At 42.8% G+C, this 25,721-nt stretch overlaps 1 pseudogene; it reads right to left on the reverse strand.

Annotated features, from left to right (window-relative positions):
• Positions 1-18,121: 18,121 nt before the first annotated feature.
• LOC144371351 (chemokine-like protein TAFA-3) lies at positions 18,122-21,520 on the reverse strand (annotated as a pseudogene).
• Between the last annotated feature and the right edge of the window lie 4,201 nt (positions 21,521-25,721).

Genomic DNA, 25,721 nt, shown 5'->3' on the forward strand with positions numbered 1-25,721 from the left:
ATAAAGGTATTGTGTCCATCTACAACTAAAAAATAAATGTTTTGGGGAGCTGGGGGTGTGGCTTAAGTGGTAGCACACTCACCTGGCATGCGTGCAGCCCGGGTTCGATCCTCCGCACCACATACAAACAAAGATGTCGTGTCTGCTGAAAAATAAGAAGTGTGTATAAATATTAAAATTCTCTCTCTCTCTCTCTTTCTTAAAAAAGTAAATAAATATTTTCATAAAAGAATAATATGTTAGACTTAAATTTAGCCATATCAATAATTACCTTAAATGAAAATGCTATAAATATTATAATTAAAAGGAAGAAACTGTCAGATCAAATTGAGGCAGGGGGGAAGGCAAGATCCAGCTATATGTTCTTTACAAGAAATATGCTTCAAATCTGAAGACTCAATTACAAAGAAGCTGAAATAGCTATATTATTATCACACAAAGTAGACTAAAACAGAAAATATAACCTCATAGGATAAAAAGGGAAAAATAGGCAAACCTACAAGTATAATTGGAGATATCAACAATCCTTTCTCAGTAATTGTTGAAATGGACCCCCCCTTACATACAAAAGCAGTTAAGACATAAAAGACTTGAGCAATCCTACAAACAAACTTATTTAATTGAATTTTTACACAATAGAAAATGTTTCATATTTTTCAAGTGAATACTAAACATTTACCAAACAGACCATATTGGAAACATTTACCACAGACTTATTGGAAAATAAGTCCCTACATATATGAAGTAATTAAAGCCATGTAGAGTATTCTTTGTCTACAATGTAATTAAACTCAATAACAGAAATCTAAGTGGAAAATCCCCAAGTATTTGGAAATGAAGCAACATGCTTCTTGATGACATATGAGCCAAGGAATCCATCAAGAGAGAAATTAGAAAATATTTTAATTGGATAATAATAAATTATAACATATCAAAATCTATAGGAAGCAGCTAAGCTTTAAAGGAAAGTAAGAGCATTATATATATTTACAGTAAAAAAAAAATAAAAATCTCAAATTGGTATTCTAGAATTTTACCTTAAGAAACTAGAAAACAAAAGACAAAATACATCCAATATAAGGTAAAAAAAAAAGCAAAAATAAAGGTGAACAAAATAAACTAGTTAGAAAATACAGAAATTAGGGAAATCAATTACTGAAAAGCTAATTCACTGAGAAGACAATATTATAAAAACTTGTAGCTAGAATGAATGTGAAAAAAAGATAAAAGATTCATTTATGAACATCAGGAATGGAAGAGGGAGCATCACTACAGTTTGTACAGATATTCAAGAAATAATAAGGGCATATTCTAAATAAGTTGATGCCAACAAATTCAATCCCTCAATGAAATGGAAAAATAATAATTTTGAAAGACTGATGACTAATCAAGAAGAAATAGCTTAAATATTCATTATAATTATTGAAGAATTTTAATTTCTGGTTAGTAATCAAACCACAAAGGAAACTCTAAGCCAGATGACTTCATTAGTGAGTAATAATCATTACAATTGGAGCAACAAAATAATATAAACTCTACCTAAAAAGTAGAAGAGTGAATACTTTTCAATTCATTCTATGAGGCCAGCATTACCCTGTTTTCAAAATAAAGACAAAGATATTATAAGTAAAGAAAACTTCAGAACAATATCATTCATGAACACAGATTTTTAGAAATCCCTAACCAAATATTAGCAAATTTTAGCAAATCAAATTCAACAATATATTAAGGAACTACATTATGCTCAAATGGGATCTATTCTAGGAATGCTGCACAATTAGTTTAACATTCAATAATAAACATTATTAATTTACCATATTACTTACCAGAAAAAAAGAAAATCATTTGATCATCTCAAGAGATGTAGAAAATCCCATGATAAAAATCAACACCTATTCATGATAAAATTTCTCAGAAAACTCAGAATAGAAAGGAACTTCTTCAATCTGATAAAGAATACTTAAGAAAACCTATAATTAATGTCATATTGAACAGTAAAGGCTGAATGTTTCCTCCAATATCAGGAATAAGAGCAATATGTCTGTAGTTACAACTTCTAGTAATTATTGTATCAGAGGGTCCAATCCATGAAGTGAGGCAGGACAAATAAATAAAAATCTTCCATAATAGAAAGTAAGAAGTAAAATTATCTTTATTCACAAACAACATGCTCATTTATGTGGAAAATCCAAATGAATCTTTTTTAAAGCTACTAGAAGTAAAAAGGATGTTTAACAAGGTCACAGGATAAAAAGTCAGTATAGAAATATCAATTGTTTATCATTACTACTGCCACCAATCAACTAAAAGCAGAAATTTAAAACACTGTATCAGCCATTTTATTATTAAAAAAACATAAAATATGTAGAGATAAATTTGCCAAAATATATTTGAAAGTCCTAAACCTGAATATTCAAAATTACAAAATATTGCTTAAACATTTTTAAGAAAACCTAAGTAAATGCAGACACATTCCATGTTCATAGACCAGAAGTTTCAATATTTTCCCTACATTAAAATTTAATTTAATGCAAGCCACGTTAAGATATCAACAAGTTTTTTTTTAGGAAATTAATGAGCTAATTCTAAAACTGGTATAAAAAACAAAAAGCCTAGAATAGTCAAAACAATGTTAAAAGAAAACAAGATTAGAGGGTGTGAGTACTCACCATAAAATCACCATAATAAAGACAGTGTGATATTGATGTAAGGAAAGACATAAATCCAAGGACCAGAAAATTATAAGATTCCAGAAGTATTGTTTGTGTATGTTAAGAATTCAGAGGCAGTTTAGATGTGTGGTTCTGGTTCAGGCTCACCTGAGGTTGCAGTCAAGATGTTGGTTGAGACTAAGCATTTGAATTCTTAAGTGCAGTTCGAGGAGCTACTCCCAAAATGGCTCACCTAAGTGTCTGGTAGGTAGATGTGGGCTACAGGAGGCTTCGTTTCCCTGATTAAAAAAAAAAACTCTCCATAGAGTAGTTTGAGTATCCAACTGGTTTCCCCCAGAGAAAGTGATTCAAGAGGGCAAGGTAGAAGCTAATGTTTTTATGATTTAGCATTGTAAATCTTACTCCTCCATTTCTGCAAAATTATACACTATTGATTGCAATACAACCAAGGTTGTGGGAGATTACACAGGGGCATGAATATAGGTGTTCATTAGATGCCATCTTAAGATCTAGCTGCCAAGGTGCTAAGGTTATTCAAAAAATGAAATGATGCTGGAGCAATGGGGCATCCATGTAGAAAAAAAATGGCCCTCAACCTGTACCTCACATCATATATTAAATTTACCTAGAAATAAATCATAGACTTAAAGATATGAGCTAAAACTATAAAAATTATAAAAAAACAAGAAAAATCTGCACAACATCATTTAAGGCAAAAGATTTCTTAACTAAGGCTGTGGCTCTAGCTCAGTGGTAGAGCACTTACCTAGCACGTGTGAGGCACTGGGTTCAATTCTCAGCACCACATAAAAATAAATAAATAAATAGATAAATAAACAAACAAATGAAGTCATTAAAAAAAGATTTCTCTGCTAAAATCCAAACATCACAAACCAAAAAGGTAAATTATCCTCAATGGGCTTCACCAGAATTAAAACTTTACTCTTTGGAATGCAGAGTTGAGCTACTGAGGCTGCAGCAGGAGACTTGCAAATCTGAGGCTAAACTTGGCAAATTAGTGAGACCTTCTCTCAGAATAAAAAATAGTGGTGATGAACCCCAATTCTAGCGACTGGGGAGACTAAGGCAGAAGGATCGAGATTACAAAGCCAGCCTCAGCAACTTAGTGAGGCCCTAAGCAACTCAGTGAGACCCTGTCTCTAAATAAAATATAAACAGAGCTGGGGATGTGGCTCAGGAGTTAAGCCTCTCTAGGTTTATTCCCTGGTTCCAAAAAAATAAAAAATAAATAAATAAAAAGAAGCTAGAAATGAGGTTCCATGGTCGAGAGCCCCCTGTATCTAGTACCAAGAAAAAAGAAAGAAAAAAAGACAAGTCACAAACTTAAGAAAATACATAAAAAACATAGACTTACTTATATCCTAAATATACAAAGAACTTTTCCATTTAATAATATAAAGCAAATTACCTTATAAAGCAAATGAATATTTGAACAGACATTGCACTAAAAGAGATATATGAATTGTTAAAATAAGCAGATAAAAAGAAACCCCACATAGAGACTTGAAATTTAAAAAAAAATAGTAAGATACCACAAGACACCTATTCGAATAACTAAAATACAAATGTTGGTGAATATGTGAAAATGATCAAAACTTCATATTCTACAATTGGGATGGTAAAATTCTCCAACCACTTCAGAAAAATAGTTGTACAGTTTCTTATAAAATTGAATGCATTTTCTGATATGACCTAGCAATCCCATTCCTAGATAACCATTCAAAAAAATGAAGTTTTATTCCCCACAGACTCACTTGAATATTCATAACATCTTAATTTAAATAGCCAAAACTGTGGGGAAAGCCCAAATATCTATAGACAAGGAAAAGTATAAACTTGCTATACAACCAGACAATGCAATATTAGCAATAAAAAGGAGTAAATTAATGACTTACAACAAAAGGGATGATTCTCAACAACATTATGCTAAGTGAATGAAATTAGGCCAAGTTAAATATAAATATGTATCTATAGTGTTCAGAAAGCAGTCCATTGATTGCCTGGAACCCAGATGCATGGATGGGTTGGAGTGGGGGCTGAGAGTAGTTTGGGATACCACACAGATAACGTGTGTGTGTGTGTGTGTGTGTGTGTGTGTGTGTGTGTGTGTGTGTGTTACTGAGCATACATGACAACTTTTAAGGAGATGTACGTTGTATATAAATAATCATGTCAGTGGTATGTAAATGTGTCAAAACTCATCTAAATATTCACTTAAAATGGGTGCATTTTATTGCATGCAATCTGTACTTCGATGAAGTTCAGTTTAAAAAAAGAAAAGAAAAGAAAAGAAAAGAAAAAGGAGGCAGCTTTCCACTGAGCTTCAACCTGGACAGGCAATATTCTGGCACCTTTGTATCTTCATTTTCACCTACAGAGCCCCAGGTTTTCTGCTCGGAGACTGTCGGGGTGCCACAGAGCCCAACATCAAGAGGAACTCTAGTTAATACCTTCAGCCCGGTTGGACTCCTGAAAGTGGAGCAGGTGAAGGTGGCGCGGGGTGAGTCCAGCGAACAGGCCAGGAAGGGCTGCAGGTAGGATGCGGAGCTCCCTCGTCGCTCCCGCGGGGTTGGGCGCCGGGAGCACCACGCGATCCCACCGCTAGGGGCCGCTGATTGTTCGGAGGCTGGAGGTCCAGAACACCCAACCAATATGCGTGCCCCTGACTATGCGCGGAGGCCGGATGGCCCTGGAGGTCGTGGATCCGCCCTTGGGTCCCCAATGCCTCAGCCTCGCACCCGCTCCTGCACCGAGCGCCACCGCGTGCCACTTCTGGAGGACTGGGGCGATGGACCACCCAGCAATGGGAGCGGGCAGGACCTGTCCGGCCAGAGCAGCCTACCGGGCGGGAAAGTAGAAGCCTCGGCCTCCTCTCAGGAGGCGGTCACCCGCCCAGATGCGCCCGGATCTGCCCTCCTGCAAAGCCAGCTCGCTCAGGACGTGCCGGGGGGCTCTGGCTCGTCCACTAGCCTCCTGTGCCCCATTGTAGCCCAGAGGTGCATCAGTGGACATCCTCTGGGAGACGCCGCCGATCCCAGATCTGCGGGCTCCGCAGCTCCCCGAGGGGCACTGACAGAGCCTAGCCTGATGCGGTCTGGTCCCGACGGTCCTTGGTTGGTGCTGCTTCATTGATCCGAGGCATCTGCCCACCTCTAAGTAAAATAGAATTCCTGGGAGTCACTGTCCAACCAGAAGGGGATGGGGGCGACAGGGAAGCAGAATCTGTCTTGGAAGAGCTGTCGCCCTGCTTAACCCAGAGACAACCCCCCCCCCCATCTTGTACATATCCTTCACTCACTCCCCACCTCCACCTTTCCAGTCCCCCACCTTCCCCTTGGACTAATGTCTATGATTGCAACCAATTGTTTCTATGTAAACTTAATTAAAATATTTTTTTCTGGAAGATTATTGTTTTGCAATCAGCTTACCAGCAGCTTAATCTTTAACAATCAGCAACTAAAAGCAAACGATGTTTGCATGTCCCCTGGCTTGTGTTGGATAACACAGAAAAGGGGCAGGAGCTGGTGGAGAACAGCAAGGAAAACCCCCCTCAGGTGGGAAAAAGGGAACTATCCTCGACTTTCCAGCTTTGAAGACTTTCCCAGATACCACTCTTGAGGAGAAAACAAAAAACTAAAACACTTTCTAGTCCTCTCAGCTGAATGCCTTGGGCTCAGTCCTACACAAGAGCTTAGGGACTGTGCAGCGTGGGACTTGGATACTGAGCTGCTCACACTGCTCCTGTTTTTGACTGGTCATTGATAGGTCTTGCAAGTCTGAATGGGCCACGTTTTCCATATCTGTCACTCCTTTCTTGTGGAAAAATGCATCAGAGGAAATGTTCTATCATGTGCCTCTCCAGCTCCATGCAGGCTCTGGATGGCATGTAGCAATCTTGTTCTGGGAATCCTTGTGCCTTAAGAGAAGTTAAAGAGAAACTTGATGCTGTGTCAGAATGAGAGGGAAAAGACAAAGCTCAAAATTCCTAGAAGCCAAAGAGCAAAAATTATTTGTGTTCAAGGAATCCCCTTCCCGCTCCAGCAGTCCATCCTTACCGGGCAGAGTGGCCTCTTTTCTTTCATGGAAATTCCTGGACATCTAGTCCTCCAGAATGGCCATACCATTAAAACTTTTGCATTTCAGTCTTTCCTCACAGTTGGTTCAGATTCAAATGGTAGCCCTTAAAGATGTCATTAAACAGAGTACCACTATGTTTGCTTGTTATGAATACAGCTGTAAAAATAAATAACTAAATAAAAATAACTCACAAGAAGGGATTATAGGCTCTGCAGAAGGCAGTATATTGGAATACTGAGCCTTCAGTATGTAAGCAGTCAGTCATCTGCCTAGTAGATGGAATTAGGGCTGCCACTCATCAATTGAGAAGAGAAAACACACACACACACACACACACACACACACACACACACACACACACACACAGAGCAAGCATTGACTAGAGAATAGAAAGAGCCTAGAGATGGAAAGTATCTTCATCTTCCTCTCCCCTATCTCTACACCCCCAGGCCAACTCTTGTTTTAAGAACTTATCATTTCTTACCTAGATTATTGTCAAAACTTCTGATCTTTCCTGTGCAGTTTCACCCCTCATCTGGACTTAGCAGCTCTGTCTTCGATGTGCTAATCTACTTTTGCTTTTGCTCCTGAGTTCTTGTGTGGCTCTCCATTGTCTTTAGTGTAGAATTCAAACTACGCAGTATCCAGCTTCTTCCAAGCTCACTCTGGCCAACTGTCAGCTTCTGCAGTGGCATTTATTACTCAGCCTATCCCTAGGCCTTCTCATCTTCCCTAAGCATTTCTTGTGGAGTGTTTGGACTGTGGGGAATTGGGTCCCCAAGGATATAACCAGGACACAGCCCACATGTTATAAAATGCTACAAACTCTAGAGCTGGGCAATCCTGGGTAAATCCTAGTTCTTCGCTTGTGGGCTGTATGATCTTGGGCAAATTAGTTAGACTCTGGGTCTTAGATTCCTTGTCTATAAAATGAGAATATTAATAGCTACCTTATGGAATTGTTCTGAGGATTAATGAGACAACTTACATTGCCTGATCCTTCCCCACCAATTCTCACTTTCCATATGCATTTTCCTGGTCTCTCTCCCAGTTAGTATGAAAGCTATCGAAGGCCCAAAGGCTTTTTTTTTCCCTCTCTGCATCTGTAAACTGGTGTTAATAGCACTTACCTCATAGGTCTTGAGCAGATTAAATGTTTCAAGGTACATGTAATCAGTTCACTGAAAAATTTTTCCAGTTCGTTGAAGTATAATGACTTGGGTGGGGAGGCTCAAGCAGGAAATAATTTCATTATTACCACACCTTTGTCTTTAATCCCAACATTTTTGTGGTTCTGGATGAATCTCAGGCAGCTTCTGTATATATTTCTGGTTGCTTTTAGATAATAAATTGCCCTGATCAATTTCATGAGTTTCAGGGAAGAAAATAAATTTTAGTATTTATGTTAACATATTGTATTAATATAATCAATTATGTTATAATTGTATGATTATGGTCATAATAATATTCATATTAATGTGAGGAAAACATTTTTAACTATTGCAGTTCTCTTTTTTAGAGTTAGTTATGTGGTCATAGTTGGTGTTTTTAACTTCATTCTCTATTATTCAATCTATATTCCCTTTGCTTCCAGCACACTAAATGTCATCACTGAAAGATATCTGTATTATTCGGCTGGGATTGTGGCTCAGCGGTAGAGCACTCGCCTAGCTTGGGCGGGACCCAGGTTCAATTCTCAGCACCACATAAAAATAAAGGCATTGTGTTGGGTCCATCTAAAAAAAAGGTATTCTCTCTCTCTCTCTCTCTCTCTCTCTCTCTCTCTCTCCCTCTCTTAAAAAAAGAAAGATATATGTATTACATGTTTTACTTACATGCCATTAACCTAGGCAGTTATATTTTTTTTTCTAAACCTGAAAAGAACAAAGTTGTGGGGCTAGAATGCAAAAATTTCCCTGATGGATCACTAAGAATGACAATGAGAGGAATCATTCTCATTTCAACCTTTTGATTTTCAGACCATGAATGCTGAATATGGGGGAAAAAAGCACTACATATTGATCATTGCTTCAAGACATACACAGCTTCCTGAAGTACATTGCTTCAGCTCTGTCCTATTTGAGTATTCAACTAGCATTGAAACTGTGTCACCAAGTGACCATTCCACCATTCTATTAGGCCATTTACTTCAGAGTAACAAGGTACATTATAAGACCTCTGAATTCTATGATCATGAGTACTTTGCCATATTTTATTTGCTGTTAAAGGATCCTTGATCAGAAGCCATGTTTAGTGAAATATTATATTAATAAGATATTCTGTAAGTTGGTGATCTAATTAGCAGTATGTGGACAAGGAAGGAAAAATCCATATTCAGATTAAGTGTCCCCTAGTGAGGAGAGGCTTGCCCCTTCATGATAAAAGTGTTCCAATGTAATCAGCCTGCTACCATGTGACTGGATATTCACCCTGGGGAATGGCACCACATTGAAGGTTCAGTGTTGGTCTAAGCTGTTGGCAAGTTGGCCTTTAAGCAGTGATTGTAGACAGATCAGACTTCATGAATAGAAGCCCATATTACTAAGCCATGAACAATTTCTGTCCCTGAACTTATATAATGGAACTATGAGACACTGGACAAAGATAGAGATGGCTGATAAAGACAGTTGGGGAAAGAAATTTGCTATCTTAGTGCCCTGATTATGAAGATCATCCTCCACTAAGATTTCACTTCAGTGGACATTCATAAAGACACAAATATTTTCACTTTGTCTCAGCTCATCATGGTTCATTCACATACCTCTTCCCCATATTTCCTTATTACCGATTTTCCAAATGTGTATTTCCCTCTAATACTATGAGTATCAAGTCAAACTTTCAGCCACAGCACACACACCCATTCAAAAACTTTTTTTAAGTATATATTTTTATCACTGGCTATCTGGCCTTCCAGGAAAAATGAGCAACTATGTGTATTGCTTAAAACTTCTGAACAAAGGGAGGATTTTCCAGCTATCTTTCTGGGTCCCCTCTGAGTGGCATAGTAGTACTGCAAATATTTTCCTTTAGGTCAACTGGGTCAGAGAGAATTTCTCATAGGGTCACATGACAGGGAAGAGGCAGTTTAGCAGGGTTAGGAGCCAAGGGAATCTGGGGCACTTGTTTATGCAATTTTTTTTTTCACCTTTAAGGCCTGCTCAAGTTCTAACACATATGCATACCACTTCCACTTGATAGTAGAATATTGCTGTAAATAATATCCAGCTCATGATATGCAGCTCAGGTCACATGGTAACTTGGTAATCCAGAGTCAAACATTGAGTTTCTAGTAGCCCCTCCCCAATGAAGCCAAAAAGGGAAAGTATTATCTGAAGAGAATGGCATAGTTCGATCCAAAATCCTAAAGGTTTGTTCTGTGATTCATCTTTAGCATCTGCTGAAGTTTCCATACACTTATTCATAGTCCTACACAGTACCAGACACCTGAAGCGCCATTGAACCTGAAAGCTTGGTTCAAGGAGCAGATAAGTTTGCACATTCTGGGTCCTACTCAAAACATCCAGACATTTGAATTATTTGATATATTAAAGCTGCATGACCAAAGTAATTGAATGTTACTTTCCAAATCTAAAGAGGCTCACCAAACACTGCACCCCTTTCTTAGTGTAGAGAAGCGAGAGGTAACAATTTGTCTTTTACCTTAGATGTGATACTTTAATGTACCTCAAATCTCTGGGCCTCAATAAATTTTACCCAAATTTCTATGGTACTTATTTCCAATCATCTGGATGCATGTGTCTTACCAAAGCCTCTGAAGTACTTGCTACTTGCTACCTACCTGGTCCATTCAGCATCATCTCATTCCTGTAGTAGATAAAGCCCTGAGGAAGGAAGATGAGGGCATATTGCTGGCTTTACCAGTTGGCAGTAAGCTGAGTCTGGTGATCTTTCCTAACAGGCATAAAGAATAAGCATTTTGCCAGGTCAACACCTGAAAACCAGATGCCATTAGAGGTCTTAGATCCACAGGCTGGAAATCCAAGAGCACAGCCAGCAGCTGCTCAGTTTCTGTGAGGGCCTCAGTGTGGCAGGGCATATGGGTGTGTGCAGAAGAGGCAAAACCCACTCCTATGAGAAAGGCATTAACAACCAAATCTCCTTTTAGAGGTCCCACCTCCCATCACTTCAAATTACAACATGATCTTTGAAGGGAATAAACCATAATCAAGCAGTAGTCATGATTTTTGGAGACAGTGGGGGAATAAGGTTTGCATAGAGAAATTGTAGGATGAGAGAAAGCCTTTCAAACTTTTTGAGCTCAGGCAGGCCAGCTACTAGAGAAGGATCCTAGAGAAGTCAATGGAAGACTGTTGTCTCTGCCTCTGAAATATGGACTGGTATTTCTGTGGGTCAAAAGGGCTGGAAGTTGCTACTACTTCTGGTAGTGGCATGGGGCAGAATAAGTACAACCTGGAACATGCTGGAAGTAATTGCTGCTTCTGCTGAATTTCTCTGCCTTCCACATAATTTAAAAATATATCTTTTTAATGAACCCTAAACATGACAAGAAGATGATTCTGGAAAATATAGTTCTAGCTTACCCAAATTGACCCTATACAAAACCACCATACACCATTTATTAGCTTCTTGATATTGAGCAAATGTTTTAATATCTATGAATCTTTCTCTTTCTATCACAGTTTGGCATTGTCTTGAGGGACAGTGTCCTGGGTTTCTGGATGATGTCCTATTGCAGAGGATCTCTTACTTATAGGTATAAGTAAGAGGTTCTCTGCAATAGATGTGGGCAATACTCCTCCCACTGGCCACTTAAGACCATTTGGCCATTTGGCTTCTGTAGGTCTTTCCCTAGTTAGGGTCACCTCTCTTTTCCAGGCCCTCCAGGGCAGTCTACGTCTGGCCCATGGAAAATGCAAACATCTGCTCTACTAAGCTCTCAGGGGTGCACTCACCCTGAAGGCAGTCATCTGGACTCACTATCAGAGTAGCAATCCTGCCACAGCCACTTGCCTTAAGATTATCTTTAGGCCTGAGTCCCTTTACCCCCAAACATATATCAATGATTCCAGTCAAAACTATTTTCCCTCTGGAATACCCACCTTAAGTGTTATAGTAAGAAAGAATCAACACCCTTGGCTGGAGGGGGAAGAAAGTGACATCTCTCTGCAGACAGCTCTTCAAGTGCACCATTTAGCCTCAACTCTTAGCCTTCTGTCATTCTGTGAGGAGGCGGGTAATGAGCTGTTGACCACCCACTTTACAAGTCTGAACAAATAGTCTTGCATCTTGATTTATAATGTAGGGTTGCTCGAGAATAATTCATACCCCATTTTCTTTTTCCAACTTTTAATCCCTCTCTCAAAATTTTAGGATGGGAGGAGTTCCATTTGTCAACAAAAATAAAAACTCTGCTCTAAGGAATAAGAAAAAGATTTATTCAGAACCAAACATGAGTAACCATGGGCTGGGAACAGATTCAAGTTCCCTGGAATGACATGGTTCTCCTGTGGAAGAAGTTGAATGGGCTTTTATAGTCACAGAAGAAAGTAGATGGGGACTACAAACAGATGGAGAAATCTCTTCTAGAAGACTCAGGTGTTTTCTTTCATAAATTGAGGAAATCTTTTACAAGATTCAGTTGTTATCACATTTTTACCAAGCTTAGTATTCATTCCAAGAGTTTTATTTCATAGTCACAAGAATGCTAGGTCGGATACACAGGTCAATAATAAAAAGCTATTAAAAGAGATTAAAGATAGCCCAAGATAACTTGGCTCTTGATCTGCAACGTTCCATCTCTCCACTCAAGATATGTTAGATGTCAAAGGTCCAACAGTCTTCAGGCTTTTTGGAGATATTTAGTTCACATGTTTAATATATGGTTACCTCGCATGGTACTTGATACATGGTAGACATTCATTAATAGCAGTGATGTTGGTATATTGCCAATTACCCAGCATGTAGGTCAATCCAACTTTTGAAAATGCATAATCATTTTCAAAAGTTGAACTCCCCTTCCAGAGTTAGTACCCTCATTAATGGTTTAAAAGGCAGTCCACTGGGTTTTCTTTTACCTATTCTACAAGGCTATTCCAAATACATGAATAGCTATCTGGGTCCAGTAGCTGCTGTGCCCATGTCCACCGCAGAACCACACTGAGTGACAAACCACAAGCTTAAGGATATCGGGATCCAGTTTAGCTACTTGACCTGGGGGAAGAGAGAAATGAGTCCTCTCTACCCTGTAATGGGGTCCATCTTAGCCCCAGCAGGTGGAGGAGGAATGTACAATAATGTGCTGGACTGTGTGCAGCCAGTGTGCCCTGGTCTAGCCATCTGTCTTGATTAATCATCTCTGTGCTGAACTAGTTTGATGATACAAGTGTCATCCTTGCTTGTAGGTATGGAAATACGAAAATCCACAGATACCCCAAACACCAGCAGCATACAAGCATGTACAATTATATCATTACCCCAAGGTACATATGCAGTTTATTATTTTTTTAAAAAGTATTTTTCTAGTTGTAGATGGACACAACATCTTTATTTATTTATTTTTATGTGGTGCTGAGGATCAAACCCAGTGCCTCACACTTACGAGGCAGGCTCTCTACCACTGAGCTACAGTCCCAGCCCCTCCAGTTATATTCTTTAAGTTTAAAAGTAGAAACAACATGAACTTGGAAAGCATGAACTGAACTGATATATGGAGAGACAAAACCTTAGGGAAGGCTCTATCTGCTCCAAGTCTTCTCTTGGCATCTCTCTTAGTCTTTATTTCTTTCTTTTTTAAAATTCATTTATTTGTATGTAGTGCTGAGAATCAACCCAGTGCCTCACACATGTTAGGCAAGCACTCTAACCACTGGGCCATAGCCTCAGCCCCTCTCTCTTAGTCTTGATGTCTTCAATTCTTTTCAGGTAACACATATGACAACGGAAGGGAATAAAGGGGACACAGGCACTCTCAGTGTCAAACAAACAGGCCCCCCAAAGCAGGAATACAATGCAGTCTCATTTTCCAGATTGTGGAGTGTGCACATTGAGAAAGCTTAAAAAAACACTTTAGCAGGGATTGGCAAAATTGTTCTATAAAGGCTCAGATAATTATTTAGGTTTTTATGAGGGAGGGGGGCCATATGGTCTCTTTTAAAAAATTCAACTCTGAGGCTAGGGATGTGGCTCAAGCGGTAGCGCCCTCGCCTGGCATGGGTGCGGCCTGGGTTTGAACCTCAGCACCACCTACAAACAAAGATGTTGTGTCCGCCAAAAAACTAAAAAAATAAATATTGAAAGAATTCTCTCTCTCTCTCTCTCTCTCTCTCTCTCTCTCTCTCTCTCTCTCTCTCTCCTCTCTCTTTAAAAAAAATCAACTCTGCTGTTATAGCACAAAAGTAGCCAATAATAAGTAGGCAATAATAAACAAATAAACATGATTCTGTTGCAACAAAACTTTATTAACAAGGAAAGGTGACCAAGGAGTTTCATTTACAGACTCCTGTAGCAGACTGTAAGAAACTAGAAGCCATCAGTGCTGGCTTCACAGCTTTCAGGGGACAGGGGCTCCGTTCCATTTCCTCCAGAAGAGGCAAAAATCAATTCTCTTTGTAATGGCATTAGTTTTGTTTTATTGTGTCCTGTGCTCTGGTGTTTTGATGTTGTGGTGAAGTGATACAGTACTGGGCTTGAACCCAGGGGCACTTGACCACTGTTATATCCACACCCCTTTTTACTTTTTATTTTGAAACAGAGTCTTGCTAAATTGCCTGGGCTGACCTCAAATTTGTGATCCTCCCAATTCAGCTTCCCCAGTCACTGGGATTACATGTGTGCCCACTGCACCTGGCTGCTTCTTCCCTCTTTCTGTGTGTATATCTCTAAATGTTTCCATTTTACTTCTGTCCTCTTGCACTCAAGCCATAAAAGTGTCCAGACTCTTTCACGTTAATAATTCTCCTCCTCCTTCTTTCTCTTCTTCATCCCTCCCTCCTCCTCTTTTTCTCCCTTTGTGCTGGAGATTGAACCCAGAGGTGCTTAACCAATGAGCAACATCCCCAGCCTATTTTATAGTTTATTCAAAGACAGGGTCTCAGGAAGTTGCTTAAGGTCTTGCTAAATGTTGAGGCTGGCTTTGAACTTACATCTTCCTGCCTCAGCCTCCTGAGCTGCTGAGATTACAGGTGTGCACCACAGAACCTAGCTTCACATTCATTCTTGCTAACTACTTTCCAGGTCCCTCATCAGTTCTGGGGTAAAAAATGATGAGCAGTAATTAAAAGATCACTTGTCTGGGTGGGTCCCTGGGCAGAACAAGCATGCAGTCTGCTGAGTATCTTTGGGAAAATTATCTAAGCTCTCCAAGCCACCCTTTCCTTATCTAATAAATGAGCAAGTTAACTAACTGGCCTGAAATCCCTTCCAACTGTGAGCTTGTGATTTTAGGAAGCTACAGCATCAACTCTGTGCAACTGTCTAGGGCCATTAATTAAGATGTCACTCACAGACCTTAAGGAAACTGCCAGGAGACAACAGAAATCCATTACGTGATCTGTAACTAGCAACCTTCCTAAGTTCTTCACAGCTTAGGGGCAGAGGGTGCGTGTGAACTCAGAGGATGTGAGACCCAGCACACTAAGGGGAGATGAGGAAGACAATCCATGGAAACCAATTTACATTCTAGGCTCTCATTGTACAGCTACAAAATGCACACAAATATTGACTTAGTTGGAAACAAGATCCCAGGGAGCTACTATTGGAAAGTGGGACAACTTCTCCATCAGATCCTCTCATGTGGGGCTTTTCTGGCCATGCAAAGGATACCCTTCAAAGCCCTTCAGATAAATATATGAATAGGTTTGGAGGAAATGTGTCTTTGAGGAGCTAATAAAATAAACTACCAGATCCCAGCATGTATCAAGGGAAAGCAGTCTCCTTTGAGCAGGGATGAGGGAGGCCAGGAAAGGTAGGAGAATGAGGTTGGCTGGTGCAGAGGCTGGCACTGGTTGGCTTATGATGAGCAGGGGCCTGGAGCTCTGTCCCTACCTCCTAGACACAGTCTTGAGAGTGAGGAGGGAATGGAGGAGCCCACATCCTGGCCTCCAGAAGAGCAGGCTTTTATTGCCTGACTCTGCTAAAGTTGTCTCACTTGTAGTCTAAATAATTAACTTACCCATCCCTAAATGAGCATTCAGAGAAAAACAAAACCCCCCCTGCCCTCAAGTTCAGGTTTCCATGGCACCCAGGGCAGGCCAGGAGGCTGGGAAGCCATCCCAAGCTGCAAACATGGCCTGACTTCAGAGGTTCACTGGGGTTAGTGACCTTCTGAAAAAGGCCAAGAGTTGCTTTTTGTATTTGAGCAATTTTTTTTTTTGCAATTTTGAAAGTTTTTTTTTTTAAACCAAATGACACAAACAACAAAAACAAAGAATGTTCAACAAACTGTCCTCAATCTGATGGAGGTGTCCCACTTTTGTGGTCTGCAAAGCCTAAAATATTTACTCTCCAACTCTTTCCAGGAATAGTATGTCAACCTTTACTCCCCTCCTCCAGGTCCTTTCCCAACCTTGAAGGAGGCAAGAATGGCTCTGATCAGCTCACTGATAACCCCACCTGAGAGCCCACTCTATGCAGAGATTATAGTTGTCAGAGCACTGATATTTACAGTCCAGCAAGAAGCTGGCATCATTGTTCACCCCATTAACAAAAAAGAAAGAAAAAGAAAAAATACACTAGGGTGGGGTGAGGGAGACATCAGTCTTGATTCTACTGTATAAAGAGGTAGGCAGAGAGGGAGGAACTGAAACTAGTCCCAAATCATCTTATTTGCCTTCTTGAGGATCAGAAAGCGGCATCATCCCAGTTGGTTTCTGATGACACCCTACCCCTAAAGCACTGGTGATCCCCACCATCACAGAGGCTGCATCCAAGCTATCATATGGTGCCAGCTGATCCTCAGCCCTAGACAAAGGCTCCAGCCTACCACCTCAGCAGGTGAATTCGAAGTGACAGGACTTTGTCCAGCCCTACACTCCTCCCAGACTTTCTCCTAGAACCAGAACCTCTGAGAGCGTCACAGGCTAAAGACCACAAAAGAGACAGGTCAGAGCAGGCAATGGGATGCCAACCGAGCACCCCCACTGCAAGTGGGCTGAGTGACCTCTGTGTTATCATGGAGCCTATTTGGAATTTGGGGGGCTTAGGGCAGAGTGGAGACAAAGTGACTCTACATCCTGGTGTGTGAAGATTCTGGTTTATTGCAGATAGGAGAACAGTAAACTTGGTCAAAGTGTCTAGCATGTTCCAAGAAATATGTTGCTACTGTCCAGCCAATGCTTTACAGGGTCAGGTGTAATAAGGAAGGTCCAGGTTGGAATTCCAATGTCCACACTAGTGAAAGGCTGCAGTCTTAGAGATTTGAGAGACCAGGCTGTGAGCTCATGGGATAATCATCTCAACCTCAGCACTCTGGGGCTCAGTTTCTTTTCTCTCTCTCTCTCTCTCTCTCTCTCTCTCTCTCTCTCTCTCTCTCTCTCTCTCTCTCTTTTGGTAATGCTAGGGATCAAACTCAGACCTCTCACATATGCTAGGCAAGTACTCTACCATTGAGTTACACCCACAGCTCTTTTTATTTTGAGACAAGGACTTGCTAAATTTTCCAGGCTGTCCTCAAACTTGTGATCCTCCTGCCTCAGTCCCAGAGTTGCTGGGATTAGGTGTGCGCCACCAAATCCAGCTTTCTTATCTGTTACAATAAACAAATGAACAGAAACCTGAGGTGCTTGGATGAGGCTGATTCTAAGGACCTGTGCATTCCATACCCAACAACACAGCTCAAACATGCTGTGACTCCACAGATGCTTCATTGCTTTCCTTCCCCAAGTCAATACAATCCCATCCAAATGAGAGATTACTGGCCTGGCATAAGGAAGAAAGCTTTCCTTCAACTTGTTAGCAGTTTACCATGAAATCAGGATGGATGGAAAGGTGCTGATTGTGAATTCTCATCTTTTTGCCTTGTGACCAGGGAGTAGCCAAAGAGCTTCAAAAATTTCATCCCCAAACTCCTATCATGCCCTCAGCAGGTGGTTCAGAAGTCATGGTTCCATAAACTCTCAATGACCTAAATTATCTGTCTTCAATTCCCCAGCCCAACTAGATATTCCTTAAGGGCAGGAATTGTGTCTTGGACTTCTTTGTCTCTAGCAGAGCACAATCTTCAAGATATGTGGTTGTAGATCCATCCATATCTGATTAGAGACTTGATTAAAATCAATAGAGTTAATGCTGAATTTGACATGAAGTATGAGTCCAGGTGAGTGAATCTCCAAATTTGCTGGGTGATGACTGGATGCCATTCTTCAGTCCAAGGCTCAATCAAGCTTCTCCTGTCCAGGCTGTGATCCCTAAGAGCTATGATGTGACCTAAACAGCAAACAATAGAAGACAAGGTGGATCCATTCCATTGTGCCAGAGACTCTCCAGGATACGCAGGTCACATTGCTGCTGGTCCCTTGCTCCTGAATCAGTCCAGGCTGCAAAAGTGGCCCAGCTGGACCATGCAAACATAAATCAGGCATGCTTTACCCACTATTTGCTTCCAGGTCACTGTACAAATTGCAAGCACAGTGTAGGCTTTATGGGCTACAAACCTAAACATATAATGTGATGACAAATGTCACAAGCTCTGTGGTGGGTCTCACTCTCATCTAGACTTAGGTATATTCAGAATGGCTGTCTCCTTTCTCTGCCGACAGATAAGATGCTCTATATCTAGTGAAACTCCCTGCTCCATTTGTTCTGTGCTCTTGGAAAATTATTGCTTTCTTCAAAACTGTTGAGGCTGCCTTTCTTTCTCTTCTTGTTTGTTTGCCTGTTTGATGTGTGTGGTGATGGGCACGGAATGTAGAAGGCAATGCCTTGGCTTGCCCCACATTGTCACTCATCTGTACAAGTGGTGATGACAAAGAGATGCAACTAATTAACCATGACATGCATGGAATTGCTAACAACTTTAATAAAATTTTAATTACCCCTTGTATCATGGGATAGGCAACAAACCATGAAAATAATAATCCTCTTGGGTGCTGTCATAGCAAACAGAGCAATTTGACTAGAGGAAGGGAGGTATGAACTGTTTGGAGTTTAGAATTGTGGGAATGGGGGGACAGTCCATGGAGAAGTGTTGGGCAGAGTGACTACTATACCTGGAATTCAGGTAGGAGGAGAGACTCCTCCCTGAATTATCTAGATAGCTTCCCCAATTCCCCACTTTTTTTGTATAGACTTGATGTTTTCCAGAAGCAAACTCACTATAGGCAAAGAAGAGAAAACAAGGCATATGGACCATCAAAAATCTGCCAGAAAGACACTCCTGGATTTCTGATCCACAGCCCTAACACCAGTCTTCAGAGTCTGACTGTACATGGAAGGACCACCTGGGGATGCAGTGAGTATCTCACTGCTCACAGATACAAACTTGGGTCATGCCATCCTGGATCCCCAGGGCTCCTGTGCCCCCTTGGCTGCCCCAGGTGAAAGAGGAAAAAGAGGAGTAGAATGAGGTGTCCACCTGGATACCTTAGTGGGTTTTGACTTTGTGTCCACTGCTGCAGCTCCATCCCGACAGGTTTGGGAGCACCTTACACTCCTCCCCTGGCAGGCTGGGCTCCATCTGACACCACCACCTCTGCAGGATGAAAGAGGATATTGGGGCAGGAGGCAGGAGTGCAGCTCTAAGCTCTCTGCAAGCACAGCCAGCAGTCAAGAGGTAGCTGGGTCTGTGAATGAGGTACACATTTTCACACACCCCTGGCATGGAGTCCCGCATTTCCCTTATCTTCTGCCTACTCTGGGATGCCCAGAGAGGAAGAAATGTTGAAGCCTGGAGACATAGCCCTACCAACTTTAATCCTACAGGTCCCAGCATCTCACCAAAGACATTGAGGGGGAAAAGAGGCAGGTGAAGTTATCTCTGAGGCAATCATGTCATTGTCACAGAGGTACCAATCTTCAGTTTGGTGTGTGTGAGCTACTATGCACCAGGTGCAGAGGTCCACAGACCAGGAGGGCACAAGCTGGCATGCATGTGATCACACTGGGCATGGTTACTCAGATGCCACTTAAGTGTGAGAACAGAAGCCAGAGTGGGTAGGTGGGAAAGGGTGATGTGAAGGAACACACGTGTTCATGTAAAAGCAGGGTTGAGAGTAGAACATGTGGAAGAGGCTGGGGATAGAGCAGTAGGTGAAGAGCCCACGTCTGAAAGGCTGTGTGTGGCAGAAAGCCTAAAGTATGAGGGAACTAGTCTGTCGGTGTGGGCTGGGCAGTGAGGGACAGCACACAACAAGAGCTTTCCTTGTCTATAACACAGAGATAGTCATATCTTCCCTCCTGTCCCCCAGAGGGTGCCCCATCATTTGAGACTCTGATCATGAAAGCCCTGAGATGGGTATGAAATTGGATCCCCAGAAGATGAAAAGGCCCAACCAGACCTCCTTATCTCTCTGCTCAGAGTCTCACTGACCAGGGCCTAGCTTCTCACTCACCATCCACACAGAAGGGCTTTGCCCGCATAGTGCCAGCCACCTGGCTGGAAAAGCAGGAGCATTTTACAGTCTGGGAGTGCTCCTCCATGTGGTATCTGTTGCAGCAGTGGTGAGAAGCGATCACCTCATACGTGTCCTGCTTTACAAAGACTGATGGGGCCAGCCACATCAGATCAGGTCCCCAGCCCAGGCCTCCAGCCCTGCTCCCCTCCCTCCCACCTGCTGGTCCTTGAGCCGCTTCTACCTGCTAGGGAGAAGGCCTTTCCTTCCTTCCTTTCTTGTTTGTGTGTGTTGGGTGGGAACTGCTAGGGACTGAACCCAGAATCCCTCTACCACTGAGCCGCACCCCCAGCTCTTTATATTTTATTGGGAGACGAGGTCTCACTCAGTTGCTGAGGCTGGCTCCAACTTGCCTCAGCCTCAGAAGTCACTGGGATTATAGGTGTGCACCACTACACCTGGCTGGGGGAAGGTTATTTAAGAGATTTCCAGGGCTTTGGTTTTAGCTCACTGATGGACCACATGCCCAGCAGCATCAAGTCCTGGGTTCGATCCCCAGCATCACACACAGAAAAAATCCAATGGCAGGGGAGAAAGAAGCAGATGAAATCTTCCTGTTTCTCCCCAGTGAAGCCGCACTCATCACCCTTTGGCAGACCCTGGGTCTGAGCAGAAGAAAGCTGAAGTCCGGCACCAGGTCCCGCCCCCACCTCCCTGCTTTCTCAGAATGAGGGCAAGGGCCCCAGGACTTACAGTGCGTGGGGAGGATCATCCACTTATATAGGCTTCAGCCATCCCAGAAGGAAAACCCCAGAATTAGGCCAGGAGGCTAAACTTAAGCCCCCACTCGAGGACCTCTCTCCCTGCAGAACACCTTCTGGCCTGGAAGGGACACAGAACAGTGGGTCTGCCCAGGCATCCTCCTGGTGGGGATAGCAGAAGGGAGCAGTTGCCTGGGTGATGAATAAAGGAGGAGTCAGAACCCTGAAATCTATGGATTGTACTTTGCCTCCGAGATCTGCTCGCTGTGTGGAACAGGGTGGGGTGTTATCCAGTTCTCCAGGTGTGCTGGAAAACCTCCTTCCCAGTCCCTGCTGCCTCCCCTTAACCTGTGGCAGTTGGAGGCTGAGAGGAAGCAAAGGCCAGGAGGGTCCACAGCCACATCAAGCACAGTGCCAGCAGCCAGTGGCCTGAGTTCCAGTTCTGCACGGCCCTTTCACTCATCCTGTGGAGAGAAGGGCACACCTCGCATAGCTCCAGACAGGAGGGGCTCTCCTACTGCCCAGCCCCAGTTGCTTCTCTGTGCTATGCCCTCTGGGAGGCAAGGGTGGGTAAGATGCCCATATTGTCCCCAAGCAGCTCAAAGCCTGGCACAAAGTCACTGTAGGAAGCGATAGATGCCACAGAGAACAGGGGAGCAGGAAGGGAGGACCTGAGGAGGAAGTGACATTTAAAGGGGGTGTTAGAGCTGGGCACAGTGGCACACTTGTAATCCCAGCTGCTTGCGAGTCTGAGGCAAGAGCATCCAGAGTTCAGAGCCAGCCTCAGCAAAAAGCAAGGTGCTAAGCAACTCAGTGAGACCCTGTCTCTAAATAAAGTACTAAATAGGGCTGGGGATGTGGCTCAGTGGTTGAGTGACCCTGAGTTCAATCCCTGGTATCCCCCCAAAATTAAAAAAATGGGCTGTGGTGTGGGAGGAACAATCATGCTAACTCCCATTTTTTTTTTCAGTTCTTAACCCGGGCATGCTCTTGAATCCTTCATGACTATTCCAAAAACTAGGATAGTTATTACCTATTTTATAGATCAGCAAATGGAAACTCAAAAAGTCTGGACACAACCCAAACAGCCACCAGTGAAGGACTGGCTAAATGCTTTGAAGAGAATCTGAGCAGTCTCTTCCAAACAGCTGTGGAAACACAATGGAAAATGCTTTATTTAATGATGCATGCAGTGATCTCCAAAGATAATCCACTGTTAAGAGGGAGCAGCAACATGTGGGACTATGTGTATAAAATGTGTAAAAGAGAGGGATTATTTATGCTGCTTGAATAGGCATAAACTAGCTCTGGAGCCACATGTGGTGGTCTGTACCTGTAAATCTCAGCAACTCTGGAGGCTGAGGCAGGATTGCAAGTTGAAGGTCAGCCAGGGCAACTTAGTGAGAGCTTGTCTCAAAATACAATAAAAAGGGCATGCACTTCGGAGGCCAGATAAGTCTGGCTGAAGATTCCTTAAATGGTGTGTCCTCCAATGTCCTCTTAGTAGATTCTATACCAGGCTCCGATGTCATTGGTGTAGGACCCATATTTTAATACTGTTCCTAAAATTTCATTTAATACCAAGATGTCTTTGACTTGATTTTATTCTTTGTAATTCTAGAAACGAGATTGTAGTTTAACCATTACTGATATTTTTAAAAAAGGGATATGATTTCTTGCACAGCGCTTCAAAAGAGAAACAAGCTTCGGTTCTCAATGCTGACCTTTCTTTTTCAGGTACAAGTTTTCTAGTTCAGACAACTGAGAAAAACTATAGACCATCCTTGAGGCATTGGTTACACGTTGATTTTCTATATTGCAGGCAGATTGTACTGTGATGGGTGGTGTGCAGGCAGATACAGGATCTGACAACCTGGGAGGTTCTGTATTAAATGTTACTTTGTATCAGTTTTAGTACAACAAAATAAAGGAAAATTTCAGAAAAAAAAATTAAAAATAAAAAGGGCCAAGGAAGTAGCTGGCAATAGAGTAGCCCTGAGTTCAATCACTAATATTGCGAGTGAGTGCGCGCACACGCAGGCACATACACACACACACACACACACACACACACACACAAACACCAAACCAAACCAAACCTCACCAAACAAAAATGGTAAAAAATTAGCTATGGAAAAAAAAAACAGGAATAACATTGTTTGCCATTAAGAAGGAAAAGTGGTTTGCTGAGAAAGAAGATGACTTATTTTTCTACCAATTTCTTTTTTACTCCCTATTTATTTTTTCCTTTTTTGTACCAGAGATTGGACCCAGGGATATTTAACCATTGAGCCACATCCCCTGCCCCACCCTTTTTATATTTATTTATTGTTTGTTTGTTTGTTTGATTTGAGAAAGGGTCTTGCTAAATTGCTTAAGGCCTCCTTATGTTGCTGAGGATGACCTCGAACTTGCATCTTCCTGCCTCAGGGAGTTGCTGGGTTAACAGGTGTGCACCACCATACCCGGCTCTTTTTCATTTTTTGAGTTTCAAACCTGGGGAATGTAGTGGCCATTTAATTTAAACAATATTTAAACTTAAAAATGAAAATGAAAAATGGGGGTGGCAGGGGCCAGAACCCAGCAATCTTCCCTATGCCCACCTACCACCTTGCTTCTGAGCTAAACTCTCTTCCCCTTTCCTTATCTTCCTCCATCCTTGGTGGTTCAAACTCCCAAATCTGTTCCAGAGAGTCACTAGAAATGGAGGGAATTTCATCTGGGAAGTAGAGGTACACAAAGGCTGGGAGCTGCCCAGCCACAGATGGGGACAAAATCAGTCTCAGGAGGCATCAGGGTCTCAAGCTCAGGGATAGACCCGGGTCACTCCCTCTGTTGCTCACCTAGCCCCTTGGGTCACTGCTGACCTCCCTCAAGTGCCAGCACAATTCTGAGAGTATTAGGGATCAACCAAATGCCAGGAACCTGCTGCCATATTAGAATAAAATGCCTGATGTCTGCCCACCCCTCACACTTCAAATCTTCAACTGTTTCTTCACTTACCTTTTGTTAGGATCTTTTAGATTCAGTCTGCTCATCCGCTGGTCTCAGACTCACTCCACCTGGACAAGTAGGAAAGATTTCAGTGAGTTGTGAGGTCCAGAGGGAGCCCGGGCCCTGGTATGGTTGGGTAAAGGAAAGCTTGGGAGAAGGCAAAGGGGTGGGCTGGCCAGAGTACAGTTATGAAGCTGTTCTAGGCAGGGGCAGAGTCTCTTCTTCTGGATTGGGAATGACCCTTACAGAGTCAGGATGAGCCTGGGACCAGTGGCCAGGGAGCTTCAATGTCACAGGAGTGAAGCAGTGGTGGGAGGGGTCTAAGAATCAGCATTGTCATCTCTCTGATCTTGGGACAGAGCTGAGGATCAGGGGAGGGTTCTAATCAGAATCTGCCAGATCAATTCCTGCTGGGATAGACCTCTGGGGAGGATTCCCGAGCCCTGAATCCTCTTTGCCTCTACCACCAATTTCCCATGGCACTTGCTTCCTGGACTTACATACAGCTGGCTCAGTTCTGCCACTGTCACCCTCTTTCACTCCACAGAGCCAGAATGGGGGTTCAGCAGGTCTCTGAACTGCAGGCCACAGCTCCTCAACACCTTCTCCTAAGTACTCCTCCTTTTTCAGCCTCCTAAGGAGGCAGAAGTGAAACACAGGATGGTGAGGCCCTGGAAGGAAGAGAACCCTCCCTCCTAGCTCCCAGCAACAAGGGTCCTACAAAGGGGAATGAAGGTGTTCAGAGGAAGTGATGGCAATATCCTGGAGACAGTTAAGCTCCCACCTATCTGGATGTATCTCTTTCCTGAATAGGTCTCTCCTCTCTCCGCCCCTATCAGGAAACCTCATTTCAACTATTAGAAATGCAGCTTCTCCCAGGGGAGGGGTGCTGGGGATTGAACCCAGGGCCTCAGGAATGTGAGACAAGGGCTCTACTATTGAGCTACATGCTTAGCCTGTCTCAGGTGATCTTGTTTCTGAGCTTACAGACCCTTCAATCCAACTCACCTGGTCTCTCTTATGAACCCCAAGACTCAAAAGACCTGGGGGAGGGGAGAGGATTGGGGCTAGAGGAAGCTGCAGAAAGCTTCTGGGAATGTTTCTTCAACTTCTATGCTCTACCTCAGTTTCCCAGCCTGTTTCCCCCCCTGCTCCAACCCATGCTATAGTGAGACTGAGTGAGCAGCCTGCACACCAACAAGGAGTAGAAGACGTGAACCACAAGAACCTCCAACCTTCCCCAACCTACCCTCACCCAACTCCAGTGTCCATTCAGATCTCAAAAATTCTGAGCACTCTCACAGGGACCTACCTGCCCTACAGCGGTGACCACTGTTCCACCTGCTGGCCTGAGGTCCGCGCTGCCTCTGAACCTCGACCAAGACTCAAAGAGCACACACTGTTGGGTGCGGCCAGGTTGAATGCCCCCCAGTCCAGGGCTCTGTCTGCGTCCCTCACCAATTTGCTGCACCCCCAGGATGGCAGGGCTCTGGCCAAACTTGCATCACAGACACGGCAGTGACGAGAGCCCTGGGCCCGGCTCTGATCAGTCAGACCCTCTTCAATCCTCCCGTCTGAAGGCTGGGAGCGTGCTGCGGCCACTGCAGCCTTGGCGCCAGTGCGGCCCCACTCCTCCACCCTGGGCCAGCACCACTGCTTCCTTCAGGACA

The sequence above is a fragment of the Ictidomys tridecemlineatus genome, chromosome 16, assembly GCF_052094955.1.
Source record: "Ictidomys tridecemlineatus isolate mIctTri1 chromosome 16, mIctTri1.hap1, whole genome shotgun sequence".
Lineage (NCBI taxonomy): Eukaryota > Metazoa > Chordata > Mammalia > Rodentia > Sciuridae > Ictidomys > Ictidomys tridecemlineatus.